We start from the raw sequence: 14,647 nt of genomic DNA on the forward strand, positions 1-14,647 counted from the left end.
TGTATTTGCTTCGTGTTGAAGTTGATGAACCATGAGGTTTGACGGGTGGATAGAACCCTAAAGATCGAGTGTTTGATCTCGATGTATGTTGGTAATGGAGTCTACGTGACGCAGTGTTAGTTGCCTCTTTCATACATACTAGCGTGGTGTTCGACTCTGATGATGTTGCGGTTACATTGTACTTAGGGTACCGGAGAGAAACCCTTAGGTACATGAGTGACTAGGTGAAAATTTGACAAGCTAGAGCAATCGGAGGATTGCGAGATTAAAGTTTGTGTAATTGTGGTAAACTTTTCATTCGAAGTGTTTAAGGATAGGTTAAAATTCTTTGTATGCTCATGGATAGGGAAAGGTATTGTAAAGTGTATATCATGAGATACCTTTATCTCGATGATGTGGTTATGGAATGGAGTTCCAAGTGGGAGAGTTGTACTCTCGCACGAAGGTGTTCTAGTGTATTGATATTGGACGATGCTCGTATGGATTTGGAGCTAGCGTTTAGACCTACGTTGGTCGATCGTGGTAAAAGTACGATTTGGAATAAATTGTACTTATGGTTTTGGATTTAAATTATCACCGAGGTGGTAATGTGGTGAATCTCATTTAGAGATAATGGACGTGTGTGACGAGCAAGTGAGATCCCTCGGTTAAGGGACGTGCGTGTCGGATTCTCTTCTAGGGAATTATTGTTTTGTGCCTATGTGCGGTATGGGCGGTTCTTGCTCAATTGTGTTGGCGTTGTGTACGCATACGTATGATGCGCGTATGTGTATGATGGATTTTACTTGGGTGGGTTAGTCGCGGTGATAAGACACCACCTGGTGGTTAGTGTTACGCGGTGTTAAGTACACTAATGGATATTTGTTTGGGGTGGATGGTTAGTGTAATCCGTTAGGATTCACTATGGTGTAGCAGTTGTGATCGAGGCCAAAAGAGCGTGTGTTGATGGTTAGTGTATCCCGTTAGGGTTCACTATAGTGTAGCAGTGCGCGATGTTACACTACTCGTCGTATGAAGCCAAAAGAGCGTGGGTAATTGGTGGGTTATGGTCGTGATTCGGTCCGCTAACTTCATCATGGGAGTAGTGTTATATCGGTATATACGTTATCGGGAAATGCGAGTACCGATGGGGAATGGGAGTACCATTCCTATGTTGAGATTTGGGAGGTGAATCACGTGTGGATGCGGATTCACGGTGACGCGTGTAGTTCGGTCATCTTATTGAGGAAGTGAGTCTCGTGTAGTTCGGATTCACAATGACACGTGCGGATGCGGTCATTCTTTTGGGATAGTGATTCTCGTGTAGTTCGGATTCACTAGGGCGCGTGTAGTTCAGCCAATCCCGATTGTTGTACGGTGGAGGTAGTTGAGTCGCGTGTGGTGCGGATTCAGTAAGGCGCGTGTAGTTTTCGGCCAGCCTTCATGTTGTTGGATGTGTGAACTATTGGTTGTTTTATACGCCAATGGTGGGGTCGTAAGGACCATGTTGTGTGAACTATTGGCTGTTTTATACGCCAATGGTGGGGTCGTAAGGACCATGTTGTGTGAACTATTGGTTATTTCATACGCCAATGGTGGGGTCGTAAGGACCATGTTGTGTGAACTATTGGTTGTTTTATACGCCGATGGTGGGGTCGTGAGGACCATGTTGCGTGATTAGTGATGTGATAGCCGTGTTTCACTCACATGTTATTACGGGTGTGACAATAGTCGATTTTATACACCTTAGGATTTGCGTTGCCATAGTTGTTTTGGGCGCTATCGATTTTAGCCGTTTGCTTATGATGTTATGATAGTTGGGTATTGGTCGTATTGCGCACTACGAGGGATGTTTAGTGATAAATGTTATCCGTAAGGATTCGTTTTGTTCGGTCTTCATCGTTTGGGTTGTTGACCTTAGGTCGAAACTTGGTTACTTTAGCATTGTACTTGTTAGGAGTACTCTAAAGGGTTGATATCTCGGTACGAGATTGGTTGAGTTTTTCCTGATATGAGGGATTGAGCAAGTTTTAGTGCTCGGATTTGTGGACTTGATAAATCGCGAATGACGATTTAGTGCTAAAAGTGATTCATGGAGAAGAATCGCCTCGAGGAGTTGGAAGGAAACATGATGTTTCCATGTATGCTAAGCGTTTGTAGTAGTTTTCAGATGTTGTGTGCATTGCATGTCTCGAAATACGTGCACGTGTGTAATTGGTAAGTGGTATAATCTTCGAGTTGATGATTCATGTGAGGAAAGTCGGATTGGAACGTATGTTTGAGGACCATAAATTGGGGGTCCGATCGGATAAGTGACGAGGATCACGAGGACGTGATCGATCTTAAGTGGGGGAGAGTTGTAAGACCCTGTTTCCTTTTCAGTTATATGGGACGCCGTCCAATCTGGGGGACGCCATCCTGTAGTGAAGCGTGGGACGCCGTCCAAGAATTGGGACGCCGTCCAAATGGTCTGACGGGCCAGCTATGTAGTTTTTAGATTTTAAAAGGGGTATGTTGGTCTTTTCACTTGGTGGCCGGTTTTAAGCCACAAATGGGCAAGGTTGAGCTCATTCAACCTTATCTTCACCAACACAAACACTCTCATCTTCAAACCCTAGAGAGAGGAAGAGTTTTAGAGAGAGGAAGCTCCATTTGGAGAAGAAGGAGTCGGATTCTCGCCAAAGCTCGGGTTCTAAAGTTGTTCATCTCATTCACGGCTACGTTGTAGTATTATTGGTAAGTTCAAACTCCGAATTTCATTTATTAGATTTGTTATTCAAGTTAGAGTTTGAGCTTGATTAGTTGTGAAACCCTTTTAGATGATGAAGTGGGTTTATGGTGACTAGTTATTGTGGTCACATGGCGGGTTTTGGGTTGGTTGACGTTTTGGCCATGATTAGGCTTTGATAATGGGTATAATCACTAGTGTTAGTGATTATGGAAGTGTTGGAACCCATTTGAGGGTATTTGGTCATTTAATTTTGAAATGGGTCAAAATTAGGGTTTATGTGTCAAATTGGGCGAGACGAGTGTTTAACACTTGCGTTTGGGTTTATTTGGCATATTAGGACCATTTTCACTTCTGTTAGTGATTATTGGTTAGTTTGGGCGCGGTTTGTGCTTGGAAGTGCATTTGGGTCGAAATTGTACTAAGTGTCGATTTGAGTTGGTTTGTAAATCCACTCTAAGTGTGTTGTTGTATTGTGATATTGGAATAGGTACATTCCATTGGCGAGTTGCGGATTTCGGTTGCATTCAAGGCGATAAGGTGAGTGTTAATATCCTATGTGCATATGTATGTATAGGATGGGTGCGAGTGGTTCTCGGTTATAGAGCTCACTTCAGATATAGGTGAATTTGATGGACTTGCGTACAGGTCCAATTGGCACGGTTGTGCGTTTTAGTTGACCACTTTTGGTGAAGTGCACACTTTGTGTGTACGTTATCACATGTGCTTGTGATGTGGATTATATAACCCCAATGGCGAAGAGTTGATATTGAGTTGTGAATTGGATAACCCCGATGTGGTGGATTTCATAATCCCGTGACCGTGGGTTTGGATATTGGAGAAGTGGATCACGTGTGGATGCGGATTCACGATGACTCGTGTAGCTCGGTCATCTTATTAAGGTAGTGATCTCGTGTGGTTGCGGATTACTAAGGCTCGTGTAGTTTGGCCAACCTCAATGTTGTTGTGATATTGAAGATAGTAGTCTCGTGTGGATGCGGATTTACTAAGGCTCATGTAGTTCGGCCAATCTTCATTTAGTAATTGGGTTAAGGGGTTAACCTTGGGCATTTTACGCTTTATTGTTATATATATATATATATATATATATATCGTTGTATCGTTGTGTTGTAGCTAGCCCTCCAAGTGTAGCTTGTGGGTGTTGTTCATAGCGTCGTTGGTGAACTTACTTGTTGATTATTAGCTTGTTATATAGCGGTTGAACGGTATGCTTAGTTTGCTTTATACGTGGATGCTCTGGTATGTGTTAATTGATTATTTGTGTGGCGTGTTCATTTTATGCATATATATATGTATGTAGTATATTCTCACTCACTAAGCATTAGCTTACCCTCTCGTTGTTTACATTTTTATAGATTTGCATGGATGCGGTGGCTCGGGTAAGCGTGGGAACTAGTGGACTTGCGTAGTTTCTTAGAAGACGTGCTTTTAGATTTGATTAGGATTGGGTAGCGTATCCCCAATCACCATGCTCGGTCTTCGTTTTTGTGTTAAAACTTATATGGTCGAAAACTCGTAATTTTGTACAAAAGTCGTAAAACGGCCGATGTGGGCCCGGTGTCGTAAAACTCGGTTTTATTGTGGAAAACTCTTAGTTTTAATTATTATAACATATTGTGAAAGTGTTTTCGTGTGAAAGTGTCGGGAAGCGGGTTTTCCGCTCGCGTAAAATGGTAATGCTGATCAGAATCTTTTAGTTCATTTGGACGCCGTCCAAAAGGCTTGGACGCCGTCCAGTCCTTCAGAGCTGGACGCCGTCCAGATAACTGGACGCCGTCCAGATAACTTGACGCCGTCCAGATGTACTGTCCCACAAATTCTTTTTTTAAGACGTGTTTTTGGCTAGATAACGGGTTGGGTCGTTACAATATATATATATATATATATATATATATATATATATATATATATATATATATATATATATATATACCTGAATCGGAAGGTTTATTTATGCGGTGTCGTAAGTTCACAAAACGTCAATTCAGGATATCAACAGAAGAAGTTGATTGTTTAATTTATATATGCTGGGCCTAAATCTATTATTCCTTCCTATGGGTTAGCAAGGGAAAATATGACCTAGGGTCGTTCCTTGAGCAGTCGAATTTGAAATGGAGCTTATTCAGATAATTTAGTAATTAAGATTGGGTTTGTACACAATTTAGTATCCAAGACTAGTGGTCAGGTACACCTTGTGTCGAGAGGTAAGATCCTTTTGGTCCCAATAAATTGGCGACTGTTCGGAAAATCCAACAACCAAGTCCAACCGGTTTATTCTAGACACCACTTTATCCGGAATATCAAATTGTGTAAAGGAAATAGTTGGGTTGATTTGATTTATAATTGTAATTAAAATAATAAAGCAATATAATTAAAATAAGCTAGCTCGCATGCAACAGCTAAGGATAGAGAAGACGTGGTTCACCATGATATAAGATAACGTAGTGTCGGGATGATTATGAGACACTCCTTGGATAGATATACCTTGATGTGAATACTAGATTCCCTACTAAGTGGTTTCCCGATTAGCATGTCACGAGGAACTAGGCTTTGAAGATTCTGATCGGATGGACTATGCTCAACTCCCGACGCTTTATCCGGTTTAAGGATATAAGCGGCCCATCTTGGATGCAATGCATGCCTTGGGCGCACGAATAAAGCAGCATAACCTTATATAGATAATATCCAACCTTTCTTAACACCTTAGTGTATCACCCAAGTGAGTGGTTGTGTTTCGAATCCCTTTCTGTCATTGGTTTGGTAAAATCTAAGGGTTTGTAGACAAATTAGAACATCTGATAGTTCTCAGTCATCCTTAAAGATTTATAAGCTTAGTTTGTATTGTAGTGCGTTAAACTCCCATTTATGACTTAAACCAGCCCTTACTTAAATCTACCCAATAAATCCCTTAGTTATCCACTATGTACTAGACTTATAGTGGTTCCATAGCTTCTAACCTTGACCATGCTCAAATGGTCCTATAGTACATCAACACTGTAGTCTACTGTTGCAACAGTATTTCCTCGAGTCTTATACTCTTGACCAATGTCTTGATCTGGTCTTACGGTAATTCCCCATGTACTTTATAGTATTTTCGATGGGTTCATACCTTGACCAATGTATAAACACAGATAATTAATTACCTTATAATTGTCGACTTTATAAAAGGTTTTAATCACGTTTATTGGTGGAAGGACGATAATAACGAGGTTTAATATCATAGACAGAAAGCGAGTATGAAACGATAATCATCCCTAACTAACATTATTAAATCATTGCAAACAATCAAGCAATTACTCACACATCATGGCAACAAGCATTTCTAATATTAATAAATCACAAACATTGAACAAGAATATTATAATAAATTAATAAAAGAAAGGATAGATATTACCGAATAATGTCGGCAGAATAACACTTGTATTTCTTCATAATATCCATAGCGTTACAATGCTTGATAGCTTCTACTACTAACTACATACTATTCTCCTATTGATCACTAGAGAGCGACAATAGAGAGATAATTATTTTCCTAATCTCTGTACTTTTCTCTCTCTAGAATCTAGAGAGAGAAAGTAGAGAGAGAACTAATCTCCTATATATCACTATAGAGTGACTATAGAGAGATATTTGAGAGAGAAGTGAAGAATTGGTGTGTGTTGAAATGGTGGGATGAGCCACCTATTTATAGGAAAGCTTGATGGCAAAGTTGTAGAAATCTTGGTGGCAATCTTGTAAATATCTTGAAAAGTGCACCTGCATGGTAACCAAGTAAGGCATCTTGAAATATTCTTTGCCATCTTCCAAATTGGTGGGCAAGTAAAGCATCTCTAAGGCATCTTTTAATTTTGAAGGCCAAATAATTAAGTTTAGCTGGCAAACGGCTGGCAGGCCGTTTGGCAAGCCGTTTGCAGGGGCCGTTTGCCAGTCTTGCCCGTTTGATGTGCCTGTTTGCTTAACCCGTATAGAAGGTCATTTTCCATAGTGGCAGGCCATTTGGCAAGCCGTTTGGACTGCCCTGGTTTGCTGAATTCACTGGATCGTAACTTGATTTCTGGTTTTTCACCGTTTTCGCTCTAGAATCTTCGTTTTAGCTCTGATTCTGACGATTCTTGTGCCCACATGTTCGTAATTAAATATCCTAAAACATGATATTAAGTAAATAAACTTTTTCAAAAATTATAAAATAAGTTATTTGAACGCGAGTTAATCGTCTTAGCCGGTTTTGCTCGTTTTTCCTCGTTTTTCATCCGTTTTAAGTGATTCTTGAAACATAGCCTTTGTAATGACATAATCTACCAAATGAAGCAAATAAATGCTTATTTGGATGATAAATTCAATTACTTGATCATAAATGGGGCTAATATCAGAGGTAAAAATGTAACCTTTTAGCCGATATCAAATATCCCACACTTAGACTTTGCTTGTCCTCAAGCAAACCTCTCTTTTATTTTGAGTTTAAGGGTGCTTTTGAGGTTTCTTTTCTATTATTCAAGTGGCTTGTTATTTATTATAAGATCAAGATTAGACAAACTGTCTTTTAAAAGGGTTATAAACTATCTCTGCAAGCATGAGGGGAGGTTACATGACATTGGCTTCCTTACACGGGTCACTCAAATCACTCAAGTGTTTGGGGTTCCCTATCAATCTATGAAGTGAATTCGCTCATAGCCAGTCATGTTGCAAGTATTGTCATAGGCTTGACCAAGAATCAAATATCCACCGGTTAGATAAGGACGACATTGATCTTCTCCCTAATCATTTTTTCAAGAGGAAGAGCGGGTTTAAAAGCTGATTTGTGGAGAAAAGCGAAGGTTTTGATATGGCGAAAAGGGTGATTTTCGAATAATTGAAATTTAGAAAGATTCGATAAATTTCAGTTTCAATGAGGATATACTTTTTCTAGGAAAGATTGGTATTCTATTTTTGTTGAAGAGTTCCTTTAGAGGGTACTGATTTTCAGTGAAGACTTTGCTTCTTTTCTGCAATCCTCCTGGGTCACAATCTTCATTTTCTTGAGGGATTTATGCTTTTATTTGAAGACTTTTCTCTTCTTTATTTTTGAGACTTTGCTCAATATTTTTTTTTTTTTTTTGCATATCCCATCTTCATAACTTTGTCTATATCTTCTTGTGCCCATAGAAAAAGGTATTTCACCAGAAATAGGTCTTTTTGACCTATCAAAAAAAGTCTGGAATTTCGAAATTTTTCGACAAGTGTTTGAAGTAAACTTGGTCGATCTATCTCTTTTGAATTTCTAGATTTTGGAAATGAGAAAGAAAAGAGGGTAAAAAGGGTAACGTATTTGATAGTGAATTTGGGGTAAGTATTTTCTGATTCATCAACTCTTTGGTGTGAGTTGGTCGGTTTAAATGCGTGGAGTGGAAACGGAAACGGATGGTTTTTGTCTTCTCTATTCAGAATAATTTCGGAAGGAGTATTGCACCTACACCACGTATGGCGCTTGCTAAACATTGGCCTCGAAATGTATGTCAAGGTCAAGTTCTAACTCTAAATGCTAACATCGGCACTCTCAACGGAAAAGATAGTGAAACATTAAAAATAAATGCTTATTGGGCCATTTTTTTGGGTGCCTCACAACAATTATATTGGGTTGATAATGCCTAGTCATGCAATGCTCTGTTAGAGAATCAGTTCATCCTTAAGAAGATTTATATCCTCATTTGTCTTAATTTTAGAATAAACGCGCTTGATTTTCGAAAGTACTTTTTCAGAAAGTATCATTTAGTCAAAAATTTTGAAAAATTCACGTTGAGGACAAAGAATCTAAATAGTAGGTATACTCGAAAAGCTTAGTAATATTTTAAGTTAAGAACATTTTTCGAGCATCTCCTAGCTAATTATGGTGTTCTACACCGCTATCCCACGCTTAGATGAACATTGTCCCTAATGTTCATTCTTAGATTTTAGGGACTTAAAATCCCACACTTAGAGTTTGAACATGTCGAAAAATGTATTTAAGCTCAATATTGAGTTGGAATCCCATACTTAGTGATAAGCTTAGGATAGGGTATAGTTTAAGGATATAACGAAGCAAAATAAACTAACGAAGAGAAAGAAATGAATTACTCCCCTTGGGTGCGATTGTGAGCTGAGGATCTGAAGGTAGACGGAGTCGGAACCATCTTCTGCTGGATTCGAATTGGTCTTCTTGAAGTGTACTCGAGCTCATTAGGGCGTTCTCATCCTCCATACACCATCCACCAATAACTTGTAATGAAATAATCAACGTGTTTCCTTGTCGTTTCATCATTATTCAAAGAGTCTCCACCACAGGCATTAATAACTGTCTATTACTTGTAAAAATGGAAAAGATCAAACCTAGACAGGTGATTAATCTTTAGGCCATAGACTCACTGATTTGCGTTTTGATGAAAAATACATTTGAAAACTTGAGGGTTTCAAAATTAGGTTTTTGGAAATTCAACAAATCAGTGTATGACTAAAAAGCTTAATCCCACACTTAAAGTGTTGACTGCCTTTAAGACTTTTAAAGTATTGCAATTAATTCACTTAAGCCCAAGACAAGTAGGAGAAGTGAATTCATCCTAAGAAACGTTAAAAATTTTATTTTAAGTTTCACTTTTCACTTATTCAATTATCCTAATTATCCTAATCTAAATACTACTAAAGCGATAGAAAAATAAACACACGAGTTGCCTCCCGAGAAGCGCTTGTTTTTGTTCGAGTCACGAGCCTGACTCTAGCCTTATTTCTCAGGAAATCTAGGCAGCTCCCTTGCATCCATCAGTAGACACAAGAGGTAATATTGGAACATACCGATGAGATTGAAGCGGACATAGAATAAGGTATGTCCAATGAGAGGAGAAGGTGGTTTGAAGTGAATGCTTTGTTTAACTCGAGGTATAACAAAGTTCTCAACTTCTTTTACCTCATTGATTTGTGCGGGTTGGTCAAAGGGGTCCTCATCACTCCATGATGTGTATGTCATTATGTATTTGAGTGATTGTTTATAGGGTATTCCCGACGCAAAACCCATCTTTCTTCTTAGTGACTTCTGGTTGGTCGTAATGTTGTACTCTAAGGATGGAGGTGGGACGATGTCCATTGATGTCTCCAATGTGGTAGCAACATTAACAACTACTTCGGTGCTAGAATCCTCCATCTTCTTCTTCTCATCCGGGCTCTCCATTTCAATTTCTTCATCCACCTCCTCGTCACTCTGGTCGGGAGCTTTAAGTATAATTGGTTCAGAGAGTTCTTCTAGAATGAAATCTTCTCCAGTCATTAAAAGATCAAAATAAGGCGGGAGTGAAGATTGGGTAGGTGTGGAGTGGTTATTCTTCTTGTCTTCTACTTCTATCTTCTTCTCTACATTCTTGAAATTTGGTTCACGGAAGATGACTTCATTAGTGGATATGGTATTTATTTCGGCGTACCCATCAGAAGGACATACAGACTCGTCGATCGTGAAAGTGACCTCTTCTCCACGGGCTTTCAAGGTGATAGTCCGTGAATAAATGTCAACGATCGCTTTGGCTGTATTCATGAAAGGCCTTCCTAAGATGATAGGGGTTTTCATGTCTTCTTTATAGTCCATAACTGTAACACCCTGATTTTTTTTTAAAACACAGCGGAAGACTGAATTTACATAAATACCCCTAGATAACATTTACAAACCATAGTTATCAAATCATCTTAGTTAACGTTATTATAACATTCTAAAACGTCGGTGTTACTTAAAAACATTACAAAATAGAAAACATCAGAGTTCAGCTTGTAGTCAAACATGTCTTCACCCGTCCACAACACCCTGTCCTAATCAGCAGTACCTAAACCTGCAAGGGTGGTAAATGTGGGGGAATTAGCACAATAGCAAAGTGAATGAGTACTATCTAACAGACCAAGCATAAGCAACGGAACATGCAAGGGTCACATCTATGCTAACGTCCTGAACTAGCATACAACAACTGACAATATCAGAATCGACGGCTTGTACGAGCACACGACTTAGTTGATCAAGCTACAGTCTACCGATAGTCTGTTTTACTGATTCCACTGCATAACTGTCCAGACGCAACACATGCATCCTTCTATGCTATACTGAAGAATCAGTAACATCATGACCCGACCAGGCTCTTACAGTAGACCTCATATCAACCCGACTTTGCCGCCTCCGTGGGTTCCCAACCTTGCCGCCTCGGTTGGTGTCCAACTAACAGTGCGCACATGAGATCACAGATAAACATTCATGCAGTCGTCCTAACTAGCATGGAAATATCTAACTACGCATGGTAATCATACAGAACATAAACATAATATAAAGAGTCTGAACAAGTAGCGTGTCAGCTACTTAATACTCTATCCGGAGATAGACCCACCCACCAATTACCAGCAACAGCTCAGATTCTGACTACTGAGCTTTCTCCTTATCTTTTCCACCTGAGAATAGACATAACACAGTCAGTAATAATGTCTTGATATCATCCCAACAACAAGACAATAGCATCAATAAACAAGCACACTTAATCAATCTGACCTGTCAACCGTACGAGTGACACTCATCTGCACGTCTGAGAAACATTAACCGTTCAGTTGACACCTCACTAGTATGTTTAGTCCTTGGCCAAATATCCAATTGAACAACATTAGATCTATACGGTTGACCGCCTCAACCGTACGAGTGAAAGCTCACTCGTGCGAGTGAAGAATCACTCGTGCGAGTGAAGGCTCACTCATGCGAGTGACAAGGAACATCAATAGCAACATGTAATGACATATTCCAACCTATATTCATCATATATTCTTTCATTCATAAGCCTATATCAAGAATTCAACCCATAATAACATATTAACGCATGCTCACTAGACACACACGCTAATACCTCTATTTTTGACCCAAATAAATTTTGATATAGCTTCTAAAAAGTTTACCATTGGATAGGATTTTTTATTACGATTCCAACGATACTTGATTCATCAAAAACGGAGTTACGGTTTGAAGGTTATGACCAAAACAAGTTTCCACAAACCGGACCCTGTGCTCACACGTGTGACTGAGGCCTCACTCGTGCGAGTGAGCCCTCACATGCGTGGTTGACCCACAAAAGTGTGGTCACTCGTACGAGTGACCTGTCACTCGTGTGGGAGCTGAAGAACAGCTCCTGCACGCTGATTTTCGCGTTTTTGGCCCAAAAACTCGATTTTTGCAAGTTCTAACACCAAAACAACTTTAAAAACATCATATAAACTATATAGAAACTATTACTAACATCAATTAAGCATCACAAACACAAAACATGAAGATTCAAGCTTAATTTTACCAAAAACCCACTTTGCACCCCAAACCCAATTTCTAAGAATTAAATCACTAATTCAAGCACACAAACCTGGATTAATGATCACAAAGATGATATGAATCAATCCTTAAAGCCACTTGCTTCAATTTCAAGCTTAGATTTGATTAGGGTTTTGAGATGATGAAAGTGTAGGTACGTTCTTGTTTTCTTGAGTGAGTTCTAGAAAATGAACTCATAAAGCAGATTCAACACACTTATGGGTTATTAAAACCCATACCCTACAACACACGGGTATTTAACAGTTATCTAATATCTTTCGTACTTCATTAGGAGGCCCTAATGAAGTTCAAGTTAAACAAACGAACCTGTTCTGTGACCCTTGTCACAAACTGGTCTTAACTACATAATCAATTAATAATAAACATATTATTAAAATAAAAGCATATTTTAAACACAAATATAAACCTCAGGGCAATTAAGTAATCTTGCTTCTAACCCCGGTTTCAGTCTGTTACAATAACCACAAAGTCAGTTGGAAAGAGGAATTTGTCGACCTTAACCATGACTTTCTCAGCTATTCCCTTAGGATATCTAGTGGATTGATCAGCTAGCTGGATGCTCATTTTGGTAGGGTTAAGGTTTCCAATTTCCAGTCTCTGGAACAGTGAGTAGGGCATGAGAGTGATGCTGGCACCATGGTCAGCGAGAGAATAGATAGTACCAGATTGGTAGATAAAACAAGGAAGGGTAAATCGTCCGGTATCCCCTAGTTTTTCAGGAATAGTATTTAAGAGAATGGCTGAACAATCCGCGTTCAGCAGGACATTGGGTACTTCGGGTACCTTATCCTTGGTTGTTAGAAGTTTCCTAAAATACTTCTTACTGTGAGGATTTTTAGACATAGTGTCCAAAAATTTACCGTCAAGCTTGAAATATTTCATCTTGTTAGGTCTTTGCTTGAGACGGCCCGGGAATGGAATGGGTGCTTTCCCAGTAGGTTTAGGTGATGACTCAATGACTACTACCGAACGGGTATTAGTTAGTTTCTCCTCCTTAGAAGAAACTGAAGGTTGGCTATGTGCCACCTTTGAGTCATTTTTAGGACATCCTAGAGAATCGAGACGTTGATTTAGCTGGCTTATTTGATTTTCAAGACTACTCAAGTGATTAGTCATGACTAAGTCAGCTGCGTCTTGTCTTGTTGTGATCATGGATATGATTCGCAGTAGGACGTCGTCTGGACTTGTCTCTGGTGGGGTAGTGGGTTTGGTGGGTGGGTTGTGCGAATGAGCTAGGATCTTATCAGAGTAGACAACAGAGTCCTCACATTCAGCCTCGTATACCTTTACCGAATGTGAATCAGTACAATTCTGGCATAATTGCACTTGAGACACATGTTGCGGGAGTTTCTTTAGCTCTCCAACTTCTTTGGTGATGTTTTCTATTTGGTCCGAGAGAAATTTGATGGTTTTATTTTCGATAGGATCAGAGGCAGAAAGCGATGTTTCTGATGAAATGTGCTCTTCCGTGTTCCAATCGTGATGGTGCGTAGTCATCTCCTCAATCAATCTCCAGGCCTCATCAGCAGTGAATTTTATGAAGTTACCTTGAGAAACAGCATCAAGAGTACACTTGTTGTTCTGATTCAGACCTTTGTAGAAGGCCAAAATCTGATCAGAGCTCTCAAGACAGTGATTCGGGCATCTTCGAAGTAAGTGTTTGAATCTTTCCCATGCAGTGTAGAGTGATTCATCGCATTCTTGTTGAAAGTTTACGATATCATTCCTAAGTCTGATTTGTTTTGATGAGGAAAAGTACTTGATTAAGAAAGTTGTTTCCATTTCCTCCCATGAGGTGATAGAGTTGGGTTCTAACCCCTCGAACCAAGTTTTTGCATGAAGAGTTAAGTAATAGGGGAACAGATACAGACGAACTACATCTTGTTCAACCCCGTTTTGCTTATATGAGTTAGATAAGGAGAGGAATCTATTTAAGTAAGAGTTGGGATCGTTAATTGGTAAGCCATGGAATAGACAGTGATTCTGAATTAGTTGTATGATGCTATGCTTAAGAACAAAAGATGCTCCGTTAACCTCTGGATAGAGTATCGGTCCTCCTCGTGCTTCTAACGAGGGTTTGTTGATGTTAGCGAGAGTGATGCATGCAACCATCGTCAAACTATCGGCATGTAAGTGTGGATCTCGTCGGATGGGTACAATGCATGATATCGGATAGAAGAAAGGATATGTCGGAAGAATTCTTAGCGGTCTAAGTAGGTTAAACCATCCTAAAGGTTCACTAATAAGGAAGTCCATTTTAAACTTTTTAATTAATCTAAATTAAGCTAATTTTATCTAACCTAACTATGGTAAACTAGTAACTTCTGACAAAGCTAGTCTCAGTCAAAAGGGTCTCTTAAAAACTAGCTAATCTAAACAGGCTCCAAATCGTACTACCGCTCCCCGGCAGCGGCGCCAAAAATTAACTCTCTCTGTGATATGCCCGAATCGGACGGTTTATTTATGCTGTGTCGTTAGGTCGCAAAACGTCAATTCAGGATATCAACAGAAGAAGTTGATTGTTTAATTTATATATGCTGGGCCTAAATCTATTATTCCTTCCTATGGGTCAGCAAGGG

General features: G+C 39.5%; 1 non-coding gene across 1 annotated transcript; it reads left to right on the forward strand.

Annotated features, from left to right (window-relative positions):
• The first annotated feature begins 13,695 nt into the window (after positions 1–13,695).
• LOC139894813 (small nucleolar RNA R71) lies at positions 13,696–13,802 on the forward strand. Its single transcript, XR_011775295.1, has one exon. It is a non-coding gene; the product is annotated as a small nucleolar RNA R71 (small nucleolar RNA).
• Positions 13,803–14,647: the final 845 nt, after the last annotated feature.

The sequence above is a fragment of the Rutidosis leptorrhynchoides genome, chromosome 2 (genome assembly GCF_046630445.1).
Source record: "Rutidosis leptorrhynchoides isolate AG116_Rl617_1_P2 chromosome 2, CSIRO_AGI_Rlap_v1, whole genome shotgun sequence".
Lineage (NCBI taxonomy): Eukaryota > Viridiplantae > Streptophyta > Magnoliopsida > Asterales > Asteraceae > Rutidosis > Rutidosis leptorrhynchoides.